Genomic DNA, 26,360 nt, shown 5'->3' with positions numbered 1-26,360 from the left:
GTCACTCCCAAAGTGATGTCATCGTGCTTTTGGGGGTGTGCATGCGCACACACCCCTCTCCCTCAAGGTAAGTACCAGGCCCCTGTCCCCCACTGGAAGGTTGAGGGGGCCTGGCAACCCTAGGCCAAGTGGAGTTTTTCCCAGCAAGGCTTCTGATTAGCCACTGGAGATTTGATTGGCTGTGTAGATTTTTAAAAACAATGCCTTGGCTACAGCTGCCAACACAGCACAAGGATCTTCACAAACTGGGTAACCCTGCTATATAGTAAGCCACTATCAAATTCAGGTTTCAAAGGAGTGTGATATGTCATATCCAAAGCACAGATGTCTAAGCCCGTAACAATACCAAAAGTATTATTTTAGATACTGTGCCCTTAAAGGGAACAGCTGTTTACCAGCTCTACACACTGTCAATTAGGCAATTAGGAGCCAGAAACACAGATGCAAAAGCTCAGCATGTCCCTGCAGAAAAGCAAAAAATCTTCTTCTAGGACTTCCCAAAACATTTCTAGTAATATGAAAGTTGCCAAACTATAGTTGGCAGGAATGAATATATTCAGACAGCAATTATTGTCAACCTTTTTTTAAAAAAAAACCCCTCAAGTTACACCTTGAAAAAAAACACTTTCTATAGAAGCACTAGGTTTTGTAAGAGCTGTGGCGGGGGGAACGTTGAAGAACAGCAGAAGAAAAATAAAATGATAATAATGAGTCTCTCACTTCACCACAACATATTATAATACAAGATGCAATTTTAAAGCAAAGCACTAAAAGTGTACTAAGTGGGAGGGAGGGAAATATATGACAGGGGAAAGAAAACCCCAGAAAACCCCACTTGTGTTTTCCTTAAGAAACTGCAGCCAAAAATCACAGCCATTGAAATTTATTCATCTTTCTCCGGTACATACTGCTTCAGTAATTTAAAAACTTGTTTAAACAAAAATTAAGATCTTTTCATGCACCGAAATGGGTAATATGCATTTTGCTCAGACAGATTAGTATGATGGTAAACCACAAACCAAGGCCTCGGTGATTTAAAGAATACACAGGGAGAGGCCTGTCCTTTTATTGAACAGACTTAGTGTTATAAATGGACAGCACTCAAATATAGGAACAGGAACAATAGTATCATATAATCATTATAGTACCAGGACAGGTAAATAATTTCTTTGAGGTTCAGATAACAAAACAGATAACAGCTTCAAGCTGATTTTTCTGTTTCTTGTTATCCCATTTCTGAAGGTCAGATTACTCTTGGCACTGGAACTCCATGATTTGAACTCCCAAAGTATCACTTGGCCTTAAATGCAGCCTGAGTGAAAGGATACAGTAGATGTTGCTCATGGTCATAAAGTTGGAGGAGAAAGGGTTGTTTCTCCTCACTAGAGTTGCAAGGTGCTTGCCGGTAGAGGGCAAACTCCCAGCAGACTGCCCCTCTGTCTGCTGAATGCTGGAAATTGGCAGGAGCAGACAGGCCCCTTGGCAACCACCCACCACTGCCAGGCAGCCTGGGTGCACATGCGCCCAGCCCCCACATGATGTTGTCACTTCCAGAAGTGATATCACACAATGCACACATAGTTCATGCACATAGTTCATGTCAGACCAATTTTTTATCAACCCAAAACATAGCCTCACACAATGACATCATTTTTGTAATGATGCTCATCACTGAGAGCATGCGGACGGTGCAAGTAAGCACAGCACACACATCCACCACCACCCTCCTCGCCAGTCACCAGAACGACCTGGCAACTCTACTCCCCACACACTCATACTGTTTTTCTAATGAAAATGGTTGCTGTAGTCCAAGCAAGAAAAAATAGTCATCTTTTTCCTCTACTGAGGCTAAACCAACAGACCAAGATAGGATTTCCATTCAGAAGACTGGCAGGTGAAGGAGGAAGAAAGTATTACTTAAAAAACTCTCGCTGCCTCTCATTCTGCTTTTAAAATCCAAAAGATACATCAAGCATTTCAACCACGATACTCCAGCATCATATGATGAACCCAATTGTACCCTCATCCTACCACTTTAAATTGTTCAAAAGCAAACAGGATCTTTGCCTGAACATCTTATTCCCCTCTCTGGGAAGCAGTAGATTTAGGGTAAAACTAGACCAGACTTGAGACATGGGCACGAATCGAAATATGAATCAAATTTCATGATGAATTGGGCCGATTTGTGTTTTGCGAAACGCGTTTTGTGGGGCGGTGATTTTCATGAAATTCACAACTTTTTGGCCCAATTCATTTGATTCGTGAATGCTTCATGATGCCATACAGACTGGTGCCGATCCATTGATTCCCTAGGCAACATAGGCCCGGAATGTCTGCAGACCTTTTGTTACCATTGGAAACCCCCATCTTAGCCCACGTAACCTTGATAGGCAACTCTCCTTGCCTGGAGAGCTTCCATTCTGCCCTAAACAGCAAGGAGCAGGGGCGGGATTAATCCCCTTGGCAACTGGGGAGATGGGCCTTCTGTAACCATAGGAACACCAATCTCATCCCTCCAAACCCGTCTGTCTGCCAGCCACAGACTTCCTGTTCTGCTCTATGTGAGCGTTTGTTATATAAGACACCTCTCTCTGCCTCATGCTTTAATTTCCAGTAGACAGAGAGAGAAGGAAGATCTGTTGCTGAGATTTGGAGTGAGAGAGAGTGGAGTTGGGAGTTTGGGGATGGACTTGCTGCTGCTTCAAAAGAGACTGAAAAGCTTCTCTCTTATTTTCCTCACTTGTCCTTGCTGGGAAGGTCTTTGGGTGAAGGTGCCTTTTTTCCTTCACACCACCCCACCCTAATCTTAGGCCTTTGCCTCCCTTATTTTTTCTTTGCTTGTCTCCCTTATTTTTTCTTTGCTTGTCTTTGTTTCTTCTTAATTCTTTCTCTGCTCTTTTGAGGGCTCACACTCTTGTTGTGTGAGCCCTCAAAATCAACCTATGAATCTTTTTTATATATGATTTTTGGGTACGCCTGATTGGAACTCAGGCAGCAGTTATAAAGGTGGAGGTGACTTAACATGCTCTCGCCATGCTGGTTTCCCAGTGCAAATAGCACTGTTCCTCTGCCTGGGGCTACCATTTGCCTTGCAGTAAGACACACAAAGGTACCCATCCAAGTTTACTGTGCAACAGGAAATATATGTTTGATCTAAATATAGCAAAAAATGGTAGAGCAGACATATGATAACATATATGTTGAATGTTATGTTGCTTGCATTTATACTCAAATGTAGCTGATGAAGTCAACTTTGACTAAAAATTTAGCACAGTTCCATTTCTAGTTAAGATCTGCCTCACAAGCTCTGCTCTCTGGGCCCCCAGCTTCAGAGGTGAGGTGGGTGGTAACCAAACAGAGGGCTTTTCTCAGTAGTGGCACCTTGCTTATGGAACACCCTTCTTCTTGACGATCAGTTGGCAAATATGGTACCTCTTTTAGGTACCAGGCCAAAATATTTTTGTTTACTTAGGCTTTTAATTGAGAGTAGGGTTACCTGGTTCCCCTGGAGCCAAACCAGGAGATGGATGGTGGGAAGTATTTACCTCTTATGCTCATGAAGAGGGGCATATTCCCACGTTGCCAGAAAATGACATCATTTCTGGTGTGACACAGAAGCAACAGCATGAGCTGGGGGCTAGTTCTCTAAAACGTAGTATTTAGGGCAAATTTTTACAGACCCTGGTGTGGCCCAGCACTTCTGTGTCGAGCTAGAAAAGATGTCATTTTCTAGAGAAACAGACACATACATGTCCATTTCAGACACATGCCTTCCAGGTGGCGTGCACACGGTCAGCCAGTTCCCTGTACATTTCCCATTCTGCTGTATCAGCAGGGAACCCTGCCCCCAGTGACGTTTTGGCAACCCTAATTGAGGAATTGGTGTTTTACTATTTAATACTGTGTCTTAGTCTGAAATATTGTATTAATTTTAAGCTGCCCATTGATCTAACCTTTAATGGTCTGGTTGGATGTTTTCTGGTTGGCTGGATTTCAATTAAGAATTTTATAATGTTGTATTTTGAAAGCCACCTCAGACAGGTTCCCTGAAGAAGTGGCATAGCATTTTCTAAATAAATAAAATTTTGTTTGATGCTACTGGACTCTGTTTTATTCCACTGCCACTATAAAAGCTTATTTCCCAATAAAAATAAGAAATACGGAAAACAAAAAAAAATCCTCCTTTAGTAAAGGACAAAAATAAACAAAAAGAGAATTACCTTCTATACCTATTGGAAGAGCACATATTTCTTACTAGCATTGTTCAAAATCTATTAAAGTGTTGTAAGTATGGAGGTTGTGTAGCTATGTTAGCAGCCTGAAGAGTGATATCCAAACATTCATTATGCAAGAACGGGTGCATAGCTCTTGTAACAGGACTAACTCCACTCTTAAAAGACCTTATGTTTAATTTACAACTGCTGTTCAGATACTTTAAATTCTGTTTTTATTCTCAGAAGTGAATTAGTGTGTGGCTAAAAGCGGTATTTATGTTAGGCTTGGAAAATCCACTGTAAATAAAAGTACTATACTACAAAATGGTGATTTTTTTTCTGCGCTTATAAAATATACACAGTCACAATGAGTTTCAACTTACTGTGTAAGGGGGGCGGGAAGACCTCACACAGAAAGGTATAAGCACTAAATTCTTAATACCAATCTTTGAGAAGATTGTACATTTATAACATTCTCTTCTGAAAGAAAAATAAACTTTGCAAGAAATCATTAAACAAATGTAGCCATTGGCCCCCTGCATTAATTCTAACCTTTAACAACTACAGAAAATATCCAACATTTTGTGCCAGTTTTCCAAGATAATTCATATATTTTTGGCATAATATTTTCCAGTGACTATCATAATATATGTTCCATGTTTGTCTCCACCTAGTGGCCAAAGCCATATTGGGCAAGCATCTGTGTAGGCTGGGCTTCCAACTTTGTTTCCAAGGCAGGTGATAAATCTTGTGAACTGCGTCAAAATAAAATGCAGTTATACCCTGCATTTTGCTGGTTAGGAAGCTGTATATTAACAAGTATGCTTAGAGATATCTCAAATTAGCAGTGCAAATATTTATTTGTTGCCATGTTATTTCAATGCTGATCTTGCCAGAGGAGGTAATCAAGGGAGATTCTGCTGACCTGCTGCAATAGGCTAGCAGCTGTTGAGATCCATCCATCTATAGAGTGACCTTGGGCCAATTACATACTCTCAGCCTAAGCTACCTCACAGGGTTGTTGTGAGGATAAAATAAGAGGAGGGAAGGATTATGTAAGCCACCTTGGGTCCCCACTGGAGAGAAAGGTGGGATATAAATGAAGTAGGTAAATGAATAAAATTTAGGCTGACTTTTCCCATTCCTGCTTTCACAGGTATTTAACCTGGTCAGAGTCAGAGGCATGAACCCCTGAGTATGAGCCCAAAGGTCCTTGGATCTTAGCCCAGAGCTTACAATCTGGGATCTCTGAAAATCAGCTTGCTAGATCCAAAGGAGACCAGATCTTATTGTTTTTGTTTGTTGATTTGGGTTTTTTTGTAATTTGAAAGGCAAAGGCAGCCTAAAATGCCTAAGTAAAATAAACAAGGAATAATACAAAATAGGATTATAATACTTTTTATTAAACCAACTTTTGTTGCAGGGTTACCAGGTATCCTGTTGTGGCAGGAGGTCTCTCACTAGCAACTCTCTTAGCCCACCGCTACTCCAAGCAATGGCAGGAGACAATATTTTTAAAAAACAGCGACATTGGTGGCATTGCTATGACACTTTGGGGGAAAACCCAGAAGTGACACAGGGTAGCTCTAGGAATCACTGGGAACTTTGGTTTTACATCGAGTTTCCAGCGATTACTAGGATTGTCATATGTCACTTCCAAGTTTTCCCTGTAAGTGACACAAAGACATGTACTGATGTCATGTTCTTGCCCCCAACCCTTGCACAGCTGCCAGGCTCACCCCAGCAACCCTATTTTGTTGCAGAAAGAATGAGAAAGCTTTCACGTTATGTAGCTCCAGCAGCAGAATAAAAAAAGACTTAGCATTCGTTTATACTTGGAGAAGGTCCATTGTAACCTGAAAGCTTCCACAGTTGTTTAGCAACAGAAGTCGTTTTTTAAAAAAATTGAAAGGTCAAGATTTGAAAAACAGCAGATCTAGGTCTGTGAGTGCAAGGCAGTTTTGATCTGGGTTTTTTTTGCAGGGTGAGGGGGACAGCAGCTCTTTCTGCCATATAGTAAAGTACTCCTGAATCCAAGGAGATCTTCAACATAGTTTATGGTATTCACAGGGGAGTAGGGAGGATAGCATGTTACTCAAAATAAAATTTTAAAATCTTGTTGTGTATGCTCAAAATGTGAGGGGTGCCTAAAGGTTCTCTTTTGAACCCTGCATAAGTACCATCTTATCTATTTTGGAGTTGTTTGATACAAAATTTGGTCTGGCCTTACGGCCAGATACAACTGCATCAACAATAAGGAAACAACAACATTTTTCCATACTGCAATTTTTCTTTCTTTGACTTCCGTATCTTCCATATGGGCAATAATGTATCTACTAGCTTCTGAAATAATGCAAAAACAATGGATATACTGTCAAACCTTGGCTGTTATAGACAGTAATGAATTATATATAACATGTGATAAGGCATATTTCACAGCACTGTTTCATTGGTGAAGATCAAGGTAGGAGGGTTGTGAATTATTATTTTTTCTCCGCACAGCCAAGGAAAACATTTTGAAGTCTCCCATTTGGAAGGGGATAAAATTCTAATTGGATCTAACACAAAGCTCATTGCTTAGGTATATATGCTAGAAAATAGTTTCCACATTGCATAAACTCTAAAACTAAGCAGAGAAACAAAAAGGCATATATTCAACTTTGCTTTCAAATATATGGACTCCAACCAGTTCAGGAACAGGTTACTGCAACGGAAGGGAAGCAATTTTGTAGATTGCCACTATGTTCAGTAAACAGACTCAATAGTTCTCCGCTTGAAATGTGCCACAGTTTAAGTGTAAAGAATCTCAGAGCACATATCAAAGAACTATAGAGTATGCTATGTAACAGATTATTTCTTAGGGAGTGGTGGGAAGAAATACAAAGGAAAGTATGGCAACCACAACTAACTACATTACTTTTAAAGAGATTTTCAGAACTGGTGTCATGATCTAGGCCTAAGGCTGAAGAAGGAGTAGGCCATAGCTCCTGGAAGCCACTCTCCCACAAAGGCACGCCCTGATAAAGAAGGAGTAGCCTGGGGGTGTGGAGGGTGCTCTGAGCCCTCTGTAGTAAAGCCCTAGAAACAGAGTGGTGGTAGCCTGCTCTAGGCCTGAAGGGGGCAAGGGGAAGAGAGAGGTACATGGGGAAGGAGGGATGTCCTTTCCAGGAATCTCATCTGTGACAAACCTGCTCGGCCTCCACACCATGACAGGTGGCAACTGGACTGAAAGGACTATTGGGTAACTCCACTTCAAGCCTCAGTGACAAAGGTAGTAAAATAAACAGTAAAATAAATGTAGTAAATAAACAGATCAGCACTTGAAGACCTCAGTTTCATTGGCCAGTGCTTGAAATTCCTATCCAATGGAACATCCCTGGAACATCTTCAAAAGATAAAATCCCTGAGACAGTAAGACACAGATTGCTGACTGCACTCTGCAACTCCCAAAAATTACATGATATGACATCCAAGCCTTTAGGTTCCCTGAAATAACTGGTTATAGAGCTCCACAGACAGCAGATGTGGCATACAAACTGTTTCTGTGAGGTACCACTTCACAAAATAAGCTCACAACTTCTTACTTTTTAAAAAAAAAATCCCTGCACATAGAAAACTAGCATGTTAGAAAGAAAGCGGGAACATCTTATATCTAGTTTTATATATGCAGAGATAACTAGAGATGGGCACGAACCGGAAAACCCCCGAACCATGTGGTTTGTGGTTCGTCAAATTTCACGAACCACGAACTTTCATGAACCTGCCCCTGGTTCGTGAACCGGTTCGTTTGGTTCGTGAAAATGTCACATCCAGGTCAGAAAATCATCACTTCCGGGTCACCAGAAGGTCACTTTTGGGCCACCAGAAGTTCACTTCCGGGTCACCAGAAAGCCCGCAGGAAGTCCATCCCCTGTTGCCTAGGAAACTGATTGATTGGAACCAGAATGCAAAAAAAAAATGAACCAAATGAACCAGCCTAAAGTTCATGGCGTTTTGTCAGAAATGGGATCTGATGAACTGTGGTTCCCAAACCACAAACTGGCCTGGTTCATGCTTAATTTTGGTTCATATTTCGTTTCATGCCCATCTCTAGAGATAACCTTTTGGCATAAGAGAGTGTTATGTCACAAAGGCCTAAACGTAAATCTGGGACACTCTTACCATCCTTCTTTTGAACTAGGGAATCCTGAAGTAATCTTGTGAGCTAGGAACAAAGACTAAATAACACCGTATTTCACTCTTCTCTTTATATATATCAGGAAGAAACTGAAAATAATCCATGTTTTGCAGTAACCATTTTACACAGAATATAATCTACAACAATATCAGAAGCTAAACGTGCCAAATCACTTTCACATGCACATAACGACATAAAGTAAGCAACTGGCAAGCAGAAGAAAGCTGCAGGATCAGTGAAAATTCTTTGAAACGTGCAAGTATCATCATATGGTAGCTCAGTTAGTCATTTTTACTTGTTTCAAATTAAGAGAAGAAAGGGAGAGAGGAAATGACAGTTTATGTCTGGTTATTAGCCTGTTACAACATTTGGTCTCAAGCTTTGCCAAACCAAAATGTATGTGAAGGAATGGGACTGTCTTTTCTCCAACTGCAACTAGAGAGCCAGGCAATGTTCAATGTAAAAGCAACCCTACTGCCTGGGCCAATCATGGAGGCCAAATGTAATGGGGAGACAAAAGACTACCGCATGGGCTGATTGAAGTACAAAAATATCTGCACTAGAATACATATTAAATCAACCACCATTTCGCTGAAAGGAACAGCTAGAAGATTCCAGTGACTCACTGGAGGCAGTGAAATTATTGAAGGCCTGCACAGCTCTTGACATTAGCTGCTGTGTCTGGCACCCAGAGGACGTGAGCACACACACATCGAGGCCAATTAAATTTGGGTGATGCTGGAAACCACATCAGAAATATTCTATGCTGGCTCCGGAAGGGGATGGTAGCCTCACTAATAAATCAGTTCTCTAGCTGGCGGTACCTCTCCTCTTGTCAACACCACAGGCCACCAGCTGCCTCGCTCACATTCCTTCTCTACCACCTCTCTCACTGACAAACAAATGTCACTAAAAGTGCTCACTTAGCAATAGTAGCAGCAACTAAATCTTCCAAGAGCAAATAAATAAGTACAAACATATGTGAGGAGTGATGTGGGTTTCATCTGCCACTGAAAGACAAAGCGGAACAGGCATCAACATGGGATGAGAAATGCCATAAGATGTAGTAGAGTCTACAGCCAGCTCAGAACTTTCGTTGCTCCCCAACAAACAATTGCCTATAGGAGAATTCAGAGCTGCTGAAAGGGATCCATCCCACAAAGGCACTGACTCTATAAAGTGCCACCTTCACGTGGGGTCTATACACAAGGCTGCAACAATTTGCGCAACCAGAGTAGTATTTTTCTTCCACACTAGTCACATTAATCACAGCAGACTTCAATCTAATATGCTGATACCTATAAAGCTTCATTACAGTCCACTGCAGGGTCATGAACTTGCCAGCAGCCACGAGTGATTACTAGACATGGGCACAATCTGAATTACGATTTCAAAAAAACCCAATTTTGGCGTTTGCGCCATCGTGACTCAGCTAATGGGTTCCGTCCACGGCAACCGATCCAGCAGTCGGAGGTTTGCTTGTTTGGGACTTGATCGGATGTATCGGTTTCTGTTCGGAATTGCAGACACTCTGGAGCCAGTAATTTATTCCCAGGGCAATGGAGCCAGGGGAATGAACTGTGTTTTCCCCCCTTCTGTCACCCTCGAAACACGAATGGAAGCCCAGCTTTCCTTGATTAGCAGGCTTCCTTCCAACCACAGAGCAGCAACCCGGGGGAAGGGGGTGTTCTGAAGCCATGGGCACAAAGGAAAGGCAAAAGGCAGTGCAGGAGGCTGGGAGGCCGCCTGCGCCATTTGTCTTTCCCCAGGACAAGGGGCATGTGGGCAAGCCAGCCACCCCTTGTCCTGGGGAAAGGCAAAAGGCAGCGCGGGAGGCTGGGAGGCCGCCCACGCCGTTTGTCTTTCCCCAGGACAAGCAGCGCATGGGCAAGCCAGCTGCCCCTTGTCTTGCGGGGCAGGTGAACGGTGCGGGCAGCCGCCGAGCCACTCATGCTGCCGCTAGCTCCGCAGCACACCGGGACAGCCAGCTTGCTGCGTGGGCGGGGGGGGGCGACCCAAGAGCGCGCGCACAAGAGCCTGACTACGGTTGCCCTGGGTGCTGGCAACCGTAGATCTGGCCCTGGGAATGTCCCCTCCCTGAGGGGAGACGGCTCGTTGCTGGGTTAAAAACTCCCCCCCCTACTCTAAGTGTGTGTGTGTGTGTGTGTGAATGTGTGTGTGAATGTCCCCCTCCCTCCCTGGCTGCCGCTGCCACCAACCACCATTCCTATATCGCTGGAAACAGCGGGGCACCCTCCCGCTTTGGCCTTCCTGATTCGGAAATGGGACTTGATCAGTTAGAATCAGTGGCCTGGGTTCAGCAGCAGCCTGGATCCACGAACGGCTTAATCGGTATTTTTTTGGGGATCATGCCCATCTCTAATGATTACACAAAAGCTACAAGAGGTTTATGTTATCTAAATGATACATCACATGAGCCCATGGTCCAATTGAACCTGCTATCCTCTAGTGCAGGGCTCCCTAACCTTTTTGAGCCTGCAGGCACCTTTGGAATTTTGAGAGGCAGTGTTGAACATAACATCAAACTGGCTGCCACAGGAGCTGCAACAAAACAAAACATGGCTGCCAAACAGAGGCAGAGCCAAATAGAACAACTCCCTCCTTGCACCTCTGTGAAAAGAGGAAAGCATGAAAACAGAATGGAACTACTCATGGACTATGGGGAAACCAGGTGCTTACAAGACCTCTTGATCCTCCAATGGCTGGCTGTTCTTGCAGTTGCGCAAAACCCTTTAATTTGAATGTGGGCAGCCAATAACAAGCCCTGCCTTCCAGCAACCCCACCCTCTTTTTGTAAAGTTCAGTGGATATCAAGGAAAGTGTCAGTGAGCACCATGGCACCACATTGTAGAACCCTGGTCTAGTGGTATCAGACCACTTCATTAACTATGGTTAGTTAAGGAATGTCAAACAATGTTCTCAAACCATGATTTTAAGTTGGTTTATTAACCACATGGTTTCATTCGATATACAAATATGTCATCCTGGCTTGTTCCTCAGCACCACTTCATAACCAATGCAGGCCAGGAAACCAATCAATTTTATCTGGAAATAGTGGGACAGACAGCAAAACTGATAGAACCAACATTCGTCAAGGTAACCAGGATTTAAACAATTACCTGCAAGTAAAATCCTGATTTCCCAAACAAGCAAAATAAATGATAGGTTTATGTCATGTCCGAAAAAAACTAAACTCTGAACACAAACCAAAAGCAAAGGGATTTCCTTAACTGAGATCAGGGATGTCCATGTGATGACCTGTGAGTTGGATAACAAGCCCCAAAACAATTTTATGTGCACCACAATTTGCACCACAATTTGTGTGGTGCCCATTGAAGCCCTACTGAATTTTAACCAGCAGTTGCCCCAAAAGTGTTCCATGTGCTCATATTGCATCTTTCTGGTGGTATATAAATGATCTCTAATAATCGAGCAAGTTAATTTGACATAATAGGAATTTAATAAATAAGAAGAAAAAAAGAAAGACAACTTTATCCACAAAGAAAACATCACACAGAGAAAAGGTTAGAAACTCTTTGTGAGTAAATGTGGATTAAATAACAAGATATGGGGGACCTGAAAAACAGGGAAAGAAGATATTTGTTATAAAACATAGGGATCAGTACAGAAAAATTAAACAGCTTTAAGCCCTAATTATTCCATTAATTTTGCATGGATCGTGCCTATAACTTGTAAAAAATATGAATTTTTCTAATTCAGATCAGATGAGAAAAATAGGTTGTTTCATCCATATAAAACTGGGTGTGACTTTTTAAAAAGTTCTGAATACAAATATGAATCCACTGAAACAACAGTTGTCTATAACAGATTAAAGGAGTTTTGAAGTGAACTCTTAAAACAACAAGACGACCCAGGCACACCTTCACTAAAGGCAGTCTTAAACATATTTTTAAAAAGATCTTTAAACAGAATACCTGAGCATGAATCCCAGGCAAACAGGTCATAGAGTAGGAATATAAAAACAGTATCAAGTCCTTTAAAGCCGAAGTATTATGTGGCACTGTTGGGAGAGAATCCAACTATATTACAGAATGTGATTCCTGAGGCAGAATCTGTTTCTTGGGCAGAAATTTAACAAGAGTGTCAGCATGGTGCAGTGGCTAAACTGTTGGAGTTAGGGCCAAGCTACAAGTGACGAATGACACTTGAACGGCAAGTGGACTGAGTGGAGGGCAAGTGAACAGGGAGAAATACACTTGCCATTCAAGTGTCATTCGTCACTTGTAGCTTGGCCCTTAGAATCAGGTCCACCTAGATTGTACAAGGAAGTCACCTAGGACACCTGGCTTTAAGGGGCACCAAATTTGAGAAAGTAAATTTTCAATGGGGACACCAAAGTCATAGTTCACCTAGTATGCCAAAAACTCTTGAGCTAGCTAGACAACGAATGCAAACCAGATTTCTAGGTTTCAGAAGATATCATCAAGAGGAAGAAATTGAAGATTAAAAACAGCTTCATGTACACCTCTGTCAACAAGAGAGGACCTGAAATATCTATTCCTGCTTTTAGAAGGTATCAAGTGTGCTTTTTAAATGCCACTTTACTATAGGGGAAATCTGAAACATGACAAAAGATGCACAGATTTTATAATACGCAGACAGTCTGGAGGTAGCTTTGGTAGCCCCTCCCCACATATCTCACTGATGTTTCCTGGCTTGCAGAGAAAGAAGTTGATTTTTAAATAACGCATCTCTGCAAAATCGAGCCAAAAAGACACTTGTTACAGGAATAATGTGAATGTGTATATTTAAAAATAATTCTACCAGCCTTTCCCACATGCACTTATATGCACTAGTGGCCACATGTGAAAATGAAAATAGCCCCAAAATGCGCAAAAGATCCCTGAGACCCGAACCTGCTTGAAGTTTCTGTGACAAATGTGAATTTTAAACTGACATCTGTCTGTTCACCTATTGCAACATGTATTTTTGGTTATGCATCCAAAGGAGCTGAGCTCTCAAATCATTATACTATTTTTTTTTTTTTAAAAATCAACACATACAAATTTGTCCAGGTCCCTAGCTTAAAATGAAACAACATTCTGAAAAGTCTGACAACTTGTGGTAATTTTTATTATATTATACTGTCAAATGTTAAAGAAATAGTCATCATTACAATTCCATAAAAAACACTGACCTTCCAATCTATGACAAAACTGCTGGTTTTGGCAGGGGCATTATGAACTTTAAAAATACCAGCTGGTGTCTCCATATATATAATATTTTTCTATTTTCTTGGCAAACTCATGTATTATACTAGGTCTGAAAAATTTCTCTCTCTCTCATTCACATATCCCTCAAGCCAAACATAACCCACCATTCATATATGGCAGCCAACCAGGGCTCAGTCAATTTCCTGGTTTTGCTGCCTATCCGGGCCCTCAAAAATCACAGAAGCTGTCAAACATTGACAGATCACAGCATATGACTGATGTGTTGCATTTGGCTTCAGGATATTTATGTACGGTGAGACAGGAGGGTCAAGCTAACATTAAAAATATACCAAAATTACATAAATTTATTAAAAAGTGTATATGCAAACTACAATTAAAATTGTAATTGTAGTTTGCATATACACCTTTTAAAAATTTTAAATATTTTTAATTGTAGTTTGCATATACACTTTTTAATACATTTATGTAATTTTGGTATATTTTTAATGTTAGCTTGACCCTTCTGTCTCACATACTATTTTGGGTTGAGTTCCCCTCCCCCTTTTTTTTCCTTTGTACTTATGTACTGTGCAAACTGGAGAGAAACTTGAAATGACATTGCACCTGAACATGAGACAAATCCAATATTCTAAAATATTAACTAGCACAAATTGTATTTTACCTTTTCTATAATGAGTGATGTACCAGGGAAGAGGATACTGCAGTTCATCCTTATTACAACTTTTTAAGAAAAAGTGACTGTTCCGGAGAGTCATCTAATGGATGACTCATGAGAAAAACCATGAATCTGAACCCACCACATTGATTCAATTTTAAAAGATCATCCACTATACAATACTGGTTGAACAAAGAATCAGTGAGTCTATTGCCCTGACATGCCTCCTTTAAATGACTATCCCACCATTGTTCAAATGGTGATTTAACAATTGCAGGCAAATCTTCATGCTTCTTTTTTTGTTTTGTGTTGTTTTTTGGCATTCGTAAGTCAGGACAGGAAAAAAAACTTACTGAACACAGACACAGATTCTATATTTGATTAGTGAAGGCAGATTTCTTTAAGACATATGACTCATTCTTGATACAATTCATCCAGAATTATAATGGTATACATATCATGCAGCATGCAGAAAAGATAATAATTTCAGTGGATAATATTGTACACAAAATCACTTTCAAAAAGATCCTAAAGTTAGAAGCCTGGTGCAAGGCAATGGTTCTCCGTAATCTGACAAGCGAGTATTTGGCATGACTCAGCCATAGCAGAAGCATAGATCTTAACAGCCTGTCCCATTTTCATGACGGCAATACAAATAAACAACAACACGCCTCTACCATTCACTCACAATATTCCTGTCATCCCACTCCTGGGTTTGTTTTAGGCACCAGCTGTCAGTTAAAATGTTTAATCCTCCTTTCAAAGAACAAACTCATTGCGGTTCTCTATTTTTCCCCCCCAAAAGATGCTGAACAGTCACAATTTGTATTGGTTCCGCCTTTGAAAATCAAGGTCAAAGAACAAGCAGCATATCAGTGACAGAGGGACAAAAACAGAAGTATGAAATCGTGTCTTTGCCAACATTAACAGGAAAAGTGTTTATGCTTTAAGGGGCCAGAAACTTGGGGAAAGAGCATATTAATGCACTATCACCTTAAATTACCGTACATCACATGCCTCTGATAGATTAAAACACTCACTGCTGAAATTCATCCATTGCCTTCCTTGCTAACACAATATACTTAGGAAGCTTAGCTTACACTTATTCTAAAGTCAGAGACCCAATTAGCATGACTAAGCAACATGACAACATCACAGAAAAATGAAAGAATGTTGATTCTAATTCAGCCTGGTTTACCCAATGTATTCTTTACTGAAGGCTTATTTGCCATCTTATCCCAGTATTCCCCATAAGGATCATCCAACATGTGTCAGTGAGATGTGTTTTGAAATATACCTGCAATAGCTATAGTTCCAAGCATACTCCCATCATGTGCCCCCTAGTCTTTGTCACGAGTTTCTCCTATCATTCTATTCCTTACTGTTATACCAGACTTCCTTGGAAGAATTCAGAAATCTACCAATGGTCCTTGGGCGGTGTTCCATCCAGGCAGCACACAGGAACACATCTTTTTGTTTTCACAGTATAAACCAAATCATTCACATCATTCTCTGAAGTAAAATACCAATATTCATATGGTGTTAGGTGGCCCTAATTGGATCTTCCCAGCTTTTTTTTAAAAAGATCATAATTGGATCTTCCCAGTTGTTATATTGTGTCCCAGTGTGATGGAAGAGTCTAACGAGCTGATGGAAGAGTCTACCTCTTCCATCAATTCATAGTTTCACCAGTCAGTCTGAAACCAACATCCCCAGCCATCCTCAGTGGGGCCTCAACCCTGCCAAAAACCTTTAAAAATGCTGGAAAATTCCAACCACAGATCTTCCAGAACCTCATTTGTTCTGGTCCTCAGACTCACCACCCTATGACATTCCAATACATTAATGGCAGTTCTGATTTACCTTGAAGATTTGATGTAAGGCACTATACACTGGCTCCATTTGTTTCCAAGTTCCGTTTATGCTACTAATGATGGATGACCCATAAGGCTTTAATGGCCTAGGAAAAATATATCTGAAGGACCACCTGCTGTGTATGTTCCCACCACTTACAGGTACCCATGGGCAAGTTATGATCCTTTAGCTGTCATATTCTGGCTTGTCCCCCTGCTTAAGGTTACACACTTGGCATCCATCAGTGCCTGTTTCTTTTCAGTAGTGGCTTCCACTTTGTAGAATGGATTCCCTGAGGAGGGCGTCATCCTTCAACATTTTTAGGAGGTGCAATGAGGCTGTTTCATTTATAGTGGTTTTTAGTGGGGCTTGTGCAGCACACATTTTCTTGGATTAATGGGAACGTACTGTATTATGGATGGTTTTAATTTAGGATTGTAAGCCACCAAGGGGAAAGCAGGGTATAAACTACTGCTCATAATTCTGCTGCTGCTTCCAAGGGAAAGAGTGAGTTCCAGTCAGGGCTGAGTAAGTCCAGCTGTTCAGCCCTGCCTTTTGGGGGGGGGGAGATTGTTATTTCTGTTGGGTGTGATTTCAGCTACCTTACACTGAATCAGATCAAGGGTCCATCAAGTTCAGTATTAGGTTTTCAGACTGGTAGCAGGTCTCCAGGGTCCCAGGAAGAGCTCTTTCACATCACCTACTATCTGAGCCTTTAAAATAGAGATGCCAGGGATAGAACTTGGGACCTTCTGCTTGCGAAGCAGATGCTCTGCCCTTCAGCCATGCCCTCCTTTATTGTAAGCAGCCTTGGGTCTTGCTTGACTTGACAGGAGAAAAGATGGGAAGAGAAGCATTTTTAAAATGTGGAGAGAATATATGTGAAATCTCTCTTATAGCTTTCATAGCAGTCTCTTTGCAACATACAATTCCCCAAACAGAGTTGACTGACTTAAGATACAAAATACATTTGGTCTTTTTTTTTAATAGCATTATATATATTCTAAACATGTATATTTGACCTGGATCACTGAGAAAGAGGATGATGTAATTCTTAAAACCACTTTTCAGCTATTACCACATTTTCCACCAAATGCTGCTCCATGAACTCACCCAGACAGTGACTCAATGAATCAATGGGCCTATTCACACAAGAAATAAGACCAAGGTTTCATGCCTTTAAAATCTATAATTCACAGCACGAATATATTTATAGTTAAAATGGAAAAATTCTATTAACTCGACTTAAGGAATTTTATTTTTTCCTTGTTCTATGTTCTAATATTGTGCACCTCAAGACAATCCGGAGTAAAGTAAATTTCTATTTGAAGAAGAGATCGGTTTCACTTAAAATGAAATGTTCATGGTTGTACTAAACAGTGATTGCTAGGAAATAATCCTGGTCATCCCTACAAAATTCATTTGCTTATGAGATTTATTCCGGGGCTCATGCAAGTTTTAAACTGGTTCAACCAATGCTTTCTATGATGTTTTTCCTTATTTATTTCATGAGATCAGAATCAAGCCACCTGATACCACACACATTGGGCAGCTTGTAATGACATTACGGTTAACACAAGGACAAAGCTTGAGTAACTTGTGGTGTCACTGTACTGCTAAATTACCAAAGGAGGACTCTAGCAAAACACTGAAGTTCCACATTTCAAATAAAACTCGATATTGATATGCACGGCAACAGAGAAGGGAAGAAAGTAGAACGTGAATGGATGGGTTAAAGTTTAGCTGGGGGGGTGGGGGTGGAATGGGAAACAGACAGTGACTGACTACAGAAGAAAGAATATGACCCACAAGGAAAGGAGAAAGTGGAAAAAAATCTATACCACCATCTATGTCAGAGATCCACAAGATAAACACATGCTGCACTCTCATTACAGAGTAAGGTGAATGTAGAAGGCTTTTTGAAAGTTCTGTATGTGGCTTTGACTTCTCTTCCTGTACAGTGCTGGGAAGAGAGGTGTTCCCTTTCCTTATTCCCCGTGGAAAGTGCTGTGTTCTTCTGAAGGGGGTTAGGTGGGATGCATGTAGCAGAAAAAGCAAAGTTTATTTACCTAAATGTATATACCAACTTTCTAAATCTATTTAAAGCAATGTACAGAACGTTTCAAAAGCATGATTACAATTTAAAATCCAAAGCTATATAAAAATGAAAACATTAAACCATCTAGGGTAGAGTAGTAAGAGTATCAAAATCCAACTTCTACCAAGTTAAGAGCCATCAAAATAAACCATTTCACCAGACAAGTTAAAACCCAAACGTGAAGTCAACAGATGGGACCGCAAGGACCAATATTTATTTATTTGATATTTCCACACTACTTTTCCATGTTGCTCAAAGCAGTTCTCGACAATAATGTCATTTAAACATTAACTATTAAAACAGTATAATTAACAAGAATAAATTCAAGTTAAAACAGAATCATTACCAGAAATCAGATAAAAACATCAGACCATCGTAACAGAACAAAATATTGCCATAATTCAGTCAAAAGAACTGTGCTTTGCACTATTTTCTAGAAAGTGATAGAGATGTAACAGCCTTCACTTCAGTGGACAATGCATTTCATAAGAATGGAACTGCTACAGCTGTATACATGAGGTTGGTGCCCAGGGCAATGAAGACACATACGCAATTGCATGTGAGGAAATGGGCCACAATGTTATTGATTACATCCACTGGAGCACTGGTGCAGCATAAGGCACGGGTCCACAGCATCAAACAACCTGCCTGTTATTTGATTGGCATGCTTTCCCCAGCCCACTTGCTGAACACCGAACATGGGCTGGCAGGAGGTGCAGCTCTCACTGGAGTATGACCCTGGTGGTACCCTATAACTCAGGGTGAAGCCTGTACATATCCTTCAGCTTCCACCCAGATCCTTTAAGAGGACCCCAAAAGAGGGTAAGCCAACCAATCAGTGCGAATTCACCCCAGTGGATCTGGCCCAATACCCTGAAACTGCCAAGTTGTGACAGGTATCTCAGCCAAAGCTGGCACACAGGGTGGGGGGAAGGGAGACTGGCTGGCTGCCTCACTGCATGAGCAAGAGTGGTGAAGTCTTCAGGAGGCAGCTGGCATGCAGACAAGCCCCATCTCCCCACCCCATTGGGAACCTCGGCAGACCTGGTCAATGGCTGCTGCCTCTACAGGAACTACTTGCCCTCTGCCCAGCCTCACCTCCCAGCTGCAATGATACCTGCAGGTGAGCAGTTGTATTGGCTATGCATGAGGCTAGTACTCAGGACAATGAAGACACATACATAATCATATGGGAAGAAAATGGCCACAACTTTGTTGATTAGCCATTGGAGTATTGGCACGGCATAAGGAAAGAATCCTGGCATCAAATGACCCACCTGCCATTTGATGGCACACCTTCCCCAGCTTGCTTGCTGGGCATCAAACATATGATGGCAGGAGGTGTTTTACTCACCTGGGTGTGACCCTAGCTGAACCCAGCCACCCAGGGTGAAGCCTGCAATAGTCCCCAAGGCAGGCATGTACACTTCAGCTTCCCTCCACCTCCCTTAAGGGAACACCAGAAAGAGGTGAGCCAACCTGCTCACCCTAGTGGATCTGGCCAGTGCCTTGAAACTGCCACCAGATACCGGCATGCTGCCTGACTCCCACCAACGCTCCAATGCCTGTTGGCAAGTTGGAGCCACCACCACACTGCCCAAGCAACCCCTGCTCAGAGGAAGTGACCAGAGAAAGATGGAAAAATACCTGAAATTGCAGCCAATGTGGCACTACAAGGAAAAATTGCTTCCTGGCCCTCTCATGGCCTCCATTTCAGTGGACAGCACATTTCGCATGAATGGAGCCATTACAGAAAAAGCCCTTGTTGAAGTTGTGACCCATCTAATGTCTCTAATATAGGGGATAATATGTAAACCCTTTTGAGAGAAGTGGGCGCTATGGGCCCATACAAAGGTGGTCTAATACGTGGAGAAGAGTGCCCTCAAGTCATAGCTGACTTATGGCAACCAATGATGGAATATTCATGGCAACAGACTAACAGAGGTGGTTTGCCATTGCCTGCCTCTGCAACTCTGTTCTTCGTTGGAATTTTCCCAACCAATTACTAACCAAGGTTGACCCTGCTTAGCTTCTAAGATCTGAAAAGATCAGGCTCACCTGGGCTATCCAGATCAGGATGGTCTAATAAGTACATGGGTCCATAAAGGACTCTGAAGGTCAAAACCAGTATCTTGAACTAGACCCAGAAACAAAACTGGCAGCCACTGTAGATGTTTTTAAATTTCTGTAGTATTACTACATTTACTTGTCCCGGTCAACAAACCATCTTCTCATTTTGAACTAACTGAAGTTTCAGAGTGGTCCTCAGGGCAACTGAACAGATAATATATTATAGTAGTCTAGAACTGGATTACAGTAGCATGAATCTGCATGGACAGATCAGCTGGAGCCATGACAGCATGCAACTTCTGAGATAGAAGTAACTAAAAACAATATTCCTAGCAACAACTTTTCTAACCACTAAGCCAGCTCCAGAGCAACTCTAGGCTTTTAACAGAGTCCACTAACTTCAAAGGTACACCATCCAGAGTTGGCAAAGAATCTGTCTTATGGACTTTCTGACCAACATCATTTCAGTGATGTTTGGTTTTAGTTTAGCTACCTGACCGTGGCCTCCAGACCACATCCAAGAACTGAGGCAGAAACTTCTAGTTGCTTAGTTAAAGGTATATATAGCTGAGTGTCATCAGCATATTGATGAGCCAGTTTGGTGTAGTGGTTAAGAGTGTGGGACTCTAATCTGGAGAGCCGGGTTTGATTCCCCACTCCTCCACTTGAAGCCAGCCGGGTGACCTTGGGCTAGTCACAGTTCTCCGGAGCTCTCTCAGACCCACCCACCTTACAAGGTGTTTTGTTGTAGGGATAATAATGACATACTTTGTAAACTGCTCTGAGTGGGAATTACGTTGTCCTGAAGGGCAGTATATAAATTGAATGTTGTTGTTGTATTATTACATCTAGCTTCAAAGCTGCAGATCTCTGTGCGCAGTCTCACATTTTTAAAAAAAAAATGGAAAGGGAACAGATGCCTTGAGCATCTCACAGGTCAACTGCCAGAGGAATGATTCCACATCTCCCCATACTACACTCTGTGGTCATTGACTTATTAAGGATTGGAGCCATCACAAAGCCTCTTACACCCACCTGACATTCCAGGAGGTGCAATAAGACAGCAGGATCAATGGTGGTGAGAGATCAAGCAAGGATATCATGGACACGTTTCTCCTATTTGCATATTGAGACTGTCCACCATAGCTGCTAACACAGTCTCAGTCTCAAATTCAGACTGCAGCCAAAACTGAAATAGGTCAAGGGCAGATATGTCATCCAGATAGGACTGGATCAAAGAGATTTTTATCTGCAAACAATCTAGCAAATGTGTGACCGCTTATATAAGAAGCCAACTCAACCAAATCTTGCCCAAGGAGTCAACAAACTCTGTTCAACATTAAATAATTGAGTGGGACAAAATTTAGAAGGCAGTCACAAAGGAGAATTTCTTTGACACTGTCAGCACCATCTCATAGGCTTTCGAATGATCTTTAAGGCAGATTGTGGCTGATTTGACTCAAGTTTTCAGCTGTCAGTACTCTATCTCCCTTGCCAGTTCCTTTTGTTCATCATTAAACCAGGGAAATCGGACCCTTTGAGAAGAAGGGAGAGGATGCCTATGAGAAACCCTATCGAAGACCTCAAGGAAACTAGAATCCCAGGTCCCCAACAATTCCTCAACTAAATCAAACTCTGTAAATCTCCCAGAGCATTCTGGGAACTAATAGATAAGTTTCTAAGGGAGGATCAACTTAATCAGATCTGGTGGAACAATATAATCTTTATCTTAAAAGAGACAGTTGACCCAGTCTCAAGGATAAAATAATCCCTAGAACACTGAGGGGAAAGCGCTGCTCCTACATGTCAATCTGTCATCTCTCTGTGATGGTGTGAACCTCAGTAGTTGATGTTAAGGAACCGAAAGGTGTATATGGAAGAGTACTCAGGAACTCAGGACCCAGGCCATTTAGAGCCTTAAAGATTTAAAGTGGCACTCTGAATAGGGACAGGAAAACAAACAAGAACACCAAGGAGTGAAAGTGCAAAGACATCCCATTATAACAATAGCAGCACCAAAACTGATGAGCATTCTTCAGGTATACATCAACTCTTACAGTGCCACCATTGGCATGGAGTGGCTCATTGAGTTATATAGCTCCCCTTGACTTGATAAAAATGACAAACATTCAAAAAAAATTAAGCCTGGAAAGTGTAACTGTAATCACATTAATAATGTTGAAGCAGCACAGATAGCTTGCATTTTCTGCTTATATACATTTAAGAGGCAGGCAAGCTACCACTCACCCTGGTTCGACCTAAAACACATACACACAGCACCTGGCATATTTTAATTTCATTTTCCTCTGTGTACTCTAGTGTAAGATATGAGTGGAAGACACCTTCTGAATGTTGATGTTCACCTTGGGATCCAACCTAATATGTCAAAAGAATTTATTTTTTTGTTAAATAAACAGATGTCAAATCATTTGCAATCCAACGTAATATGGCAAAATAAAAAAGAACTTATTTTTTTCTTAAATAAACAGATGTCAAAATGAAACTGGGTGAAATGGAACAGGTCTCCACCTGGCCTAATGAGTGACCGAAGATACATTGTGCTAGTTAACCCCCTTTCAGAAGGTACTGGAAATCAGACACAGCAGACTCTGTAAATTCATAACCATAAGAGAAGCAACAGCTACGTGATCCCACATTTCACTGAAATATATCTGAATTTCCCACATTATCAAATATATAACCTTTTCTAGTTGCAAGAGGTTATTAAATCTTCTTTATTCAGTTTAGGCCGTGAAAACAGGAAATCAAACTATATTCAAGGAAATTTCAGAAACAAACCTTTTAAATGCACCTAATATAAAAACTGCTTGAGACGAGGTATTTCAATTTCAATATTTCAATTTCAATATTTCAATTTTTATTTCACATGGAGATTTTATTAATTCCGTATATAACTCATCTCTCTTTCCTAAAGGCAATTCCAGATAGCTAGGGGTCCACAAGTCCAGAGGGTGAGCTCCCATCATGCCCATCAAGACCACATGAAAACTGAGCAGAGTTTTATAGGAAAGGGGCCACTGACTCTCCATTTCACCACCATCTGTTGTTACCTTGCTTCCAGATCATCTCAAGTTCTAGCCAGAAAACATGCCCAGCCCTAGGAATTCTAATTTGCTAAGTGGATCTGTACAGTTCGAACACATTTAAAATCACAAAATGCAATGCAGCAATTCCAGACAAGGAGGGCAGATCATGGGAATACTGCCATCACAGCAGAAAGTTTCCCTTAATTTATGTATAACACATTTTGTTCCTGTTTCAACACAACTGGAATTAGAAACCATATTTTTATGTTTCATATTTTGCGGGAAACAATGCCAAAAAAAGGCTTAGAAAGGCTAGCCAACTTGAGTCTGTGAACCACCCTTTCATGAATCAGAGATTTTAAACTGCTGGCAAATATTCTGAAACCAGACTTTTGAGTTCTCTGATCTTAAGTATGAAAGGTCACAAGCTGTCTGCTCCCCATCTGTTGAAGGACATGCTTAGTTCACAAGACCGTACTTGGGTACTTCAAGCAATTTAGTCACTTCAATTAGAAATTACAGATCAGTCAGAGAGAGAGAGAGATAAAGCTCTTTCTCTCACACACAGCTTGTTAGGTCTAATTCAGTCCTAATTCAGACAACAGGCAAACCAACTTCATGAACATAGAATGCCAAGAGAATAATATTGAAGACTCAAAATTTCTTACCGCAAACTAATTTTAATTCGGTTTTAAAATCCATATATAACCCACTTGCAAAAAAAAAAAAAGTAAATCATTCATAAAGAATCAGTATTCTAATGATTTTTCCTCCTTCATACACTTGGATTCCTTCCTTGAATTCCTCATTCTTTACCTATAGTCACTTAAAATGCTGAATCCAAGCTAGTTGAACTATAGTTTGCAGAAACTAGAAATGGAAACTGAATCTGGTATTTAACAATCAGCTTTGTTATTAAAGAGGATAATGATGGCGATGATGATGACGATGATGATGGCTGCAGCCATTTACTACACTCAGCTCAACTGGCTGCCCAGCTGAATGGTATGTAACCCAAGATATCCTTGAGGAAACTAAACTTCCTTCTTTCCCATTTTTTTTACTCCAGTTATTATCAAGCCTGCTTCTTTCTTACTAGCCCCCATGTCCTTATTTAGACAGAATATAAGAAAGCTAACAAGTAAGTAACCAAGAGGAAAGGAGACTGAAGAAAAGGCTTAGGCCAGTGAAGTAACAGAGTGGGAACAAAATAAGGAGTGGCCTAAAAAAGGGAAACCTTCATAGGGAAAACCTGAGGCCAGTTCGGATATAACATGAATTATTTTAGCTGTGAATAAGTTAGTGAAAGAAGTATTCAACCCACTGATGATCAGTGAATTCTGGGTTCAGGGCTGTTGTTCTGCCTCAGAGACCCTACATCTATCTGCTTTGTGGTGCCTAGCTGAAGGCAAAGTCTTTCCAAGTGATCAACATACTTATCTTTGGCTGCTAGCAATGCAAGGGTGGGGAAGCTTCTCCTGTAAAGTTTCACAGACACTTTCAGAACAAATCACTGAACATGCTGGTTTACAATTTGTCAAAACACTTAATATCGCATGTCATCTTGGCTTAAACAGAGAGCTGGATTTCCTCTGTCACTGCAATCTCTAATAGCTCTACAGGATCCAGTTTTGAGAAATTTTAATTGGCTGTTCTTAATGGTTTTTATCATTCTATAACTTTGTATCAATATCAGTTAACTTTCACTTAAACTACCTGCTTATCTGTTCACCTCCCTTACCCAGTATGCAGAGGAGTTAGCAGTGTTAGTCTGTGGTAGCAAAATCAAAAAGAGTCCAGTAGCACCTTTAAGACTAACCAATTTTATTGTAGCATAAGTATGTGCAACTGCTAATATTGTTGATTTATGATGAACTCACATCTGTCAGGGCTTGCCGTCGCTGCCGCTGGGCGTGGCACTGGGCGGTCTGCTCCTGACGTCACAGGGGGGCCAGGGAATCTGCAGGACCCTGCTCTGTGGAAGGAGGGGCAGTATACCTCACCCAGACTCCCTCTCAGTCCACTCGCTGGCCTGCTCAACCTGGCCTGCTTACCCTCTGCGCCCTCCTTCATCTTCTCCTTCCAGGACTCTCCTCCAAGCCTCCACCCTTGCATCTTACTGCTCTCACTCCACATCATCACTCCTCACTCACACCCACCACCACAGGGCTCTTCCCAGCCAGCTTTTATAGGGCTTCCTCCTACTGCCCCACCCCTCTTCCAGCCTGGCCTTTGGCTGCACCAAGCAGTTGCAGCTGGGGTAGCTGATCTGGCCCCACTGACCAGCACCAGCTGTGCCTTGTTCTCTGGCTGCCCAGCCTCCCTGCCTTGGCTGATTGCTGAAGGCATGTCCAGCTGCAGTCCCCTGGTTAGCAGCCCAGCCTCCCTGGCTGAGCTGATGGCTGAAGGTGGGTCCAGCTGTGGCTCCTTGGCTGGTTGCCCAGGGCTTCCTGCAGAGTGCCTCCAATAGCCCCACCTGGAGTGGCTTGGCTTTTGGCAACTCCTGGGCCAGGCTACTATTTTCTAGCTGGGGCGTGGCTTTGGGTTGTTGGGGCTGCTGCTGCTTCTCCTCCTCAGGTAAGGTCTTTGGGTGGGTGACTGCTGAGCTTCCAATCCCTCTGCCCTTGCCCCCTTCCACCTTGCTTAGTCCCCTTTCCTTCCCCAGGGGAGAGGGACTCGCTGGCCTCTCTCTGTCTCCCCCTGTCTCCTGAGGCCCTGGGCCTTTGCCCCTTGTCCCTGGCACTGACAGGTTCTGGCCCCATTTGCCCATGGGAGGGGTTGGCCTGCTGTCCCCCGGCTGCCCCCTCTGCCTGCCAGTCAGACCGGTTGACCTGCTGTCAGCTGGCCGACCAGTTGACCTGCTGTCTGCTGGCTGACCAGTTGGCCTGCTGTCTGCTGGCTGCCCCCTCTGTTTGCCCATCAGCCCGGCTGACCTGCTGTTCCCTCCTACCAAGTCTGGGGGCTGGGACCCAGACCCCGGACACCCCCCCCACTTAGCTTTGAGTTGTGGGGGTCAGGGTCAGATTCAA

Source organism: Eublepharis macularius, chromosome 10 (assembly GCF_028583425.1).
Source record: "Eublepharis macularius isolate TG4126 chromosome 10, MPM_Emac_v1.0, whole genome shotgun sequence".
In the NCBI taxonomy this organism is placed as follows: domain Eukaryota; kingdom Metazoa; phylum Chordata; class Lepidosauria; order Squamata; family Eublepharidae; genus Eublepharis; species Eublepharis macularius.
This window is presented reverse-complemented; position numbering follows the sequence as displayed.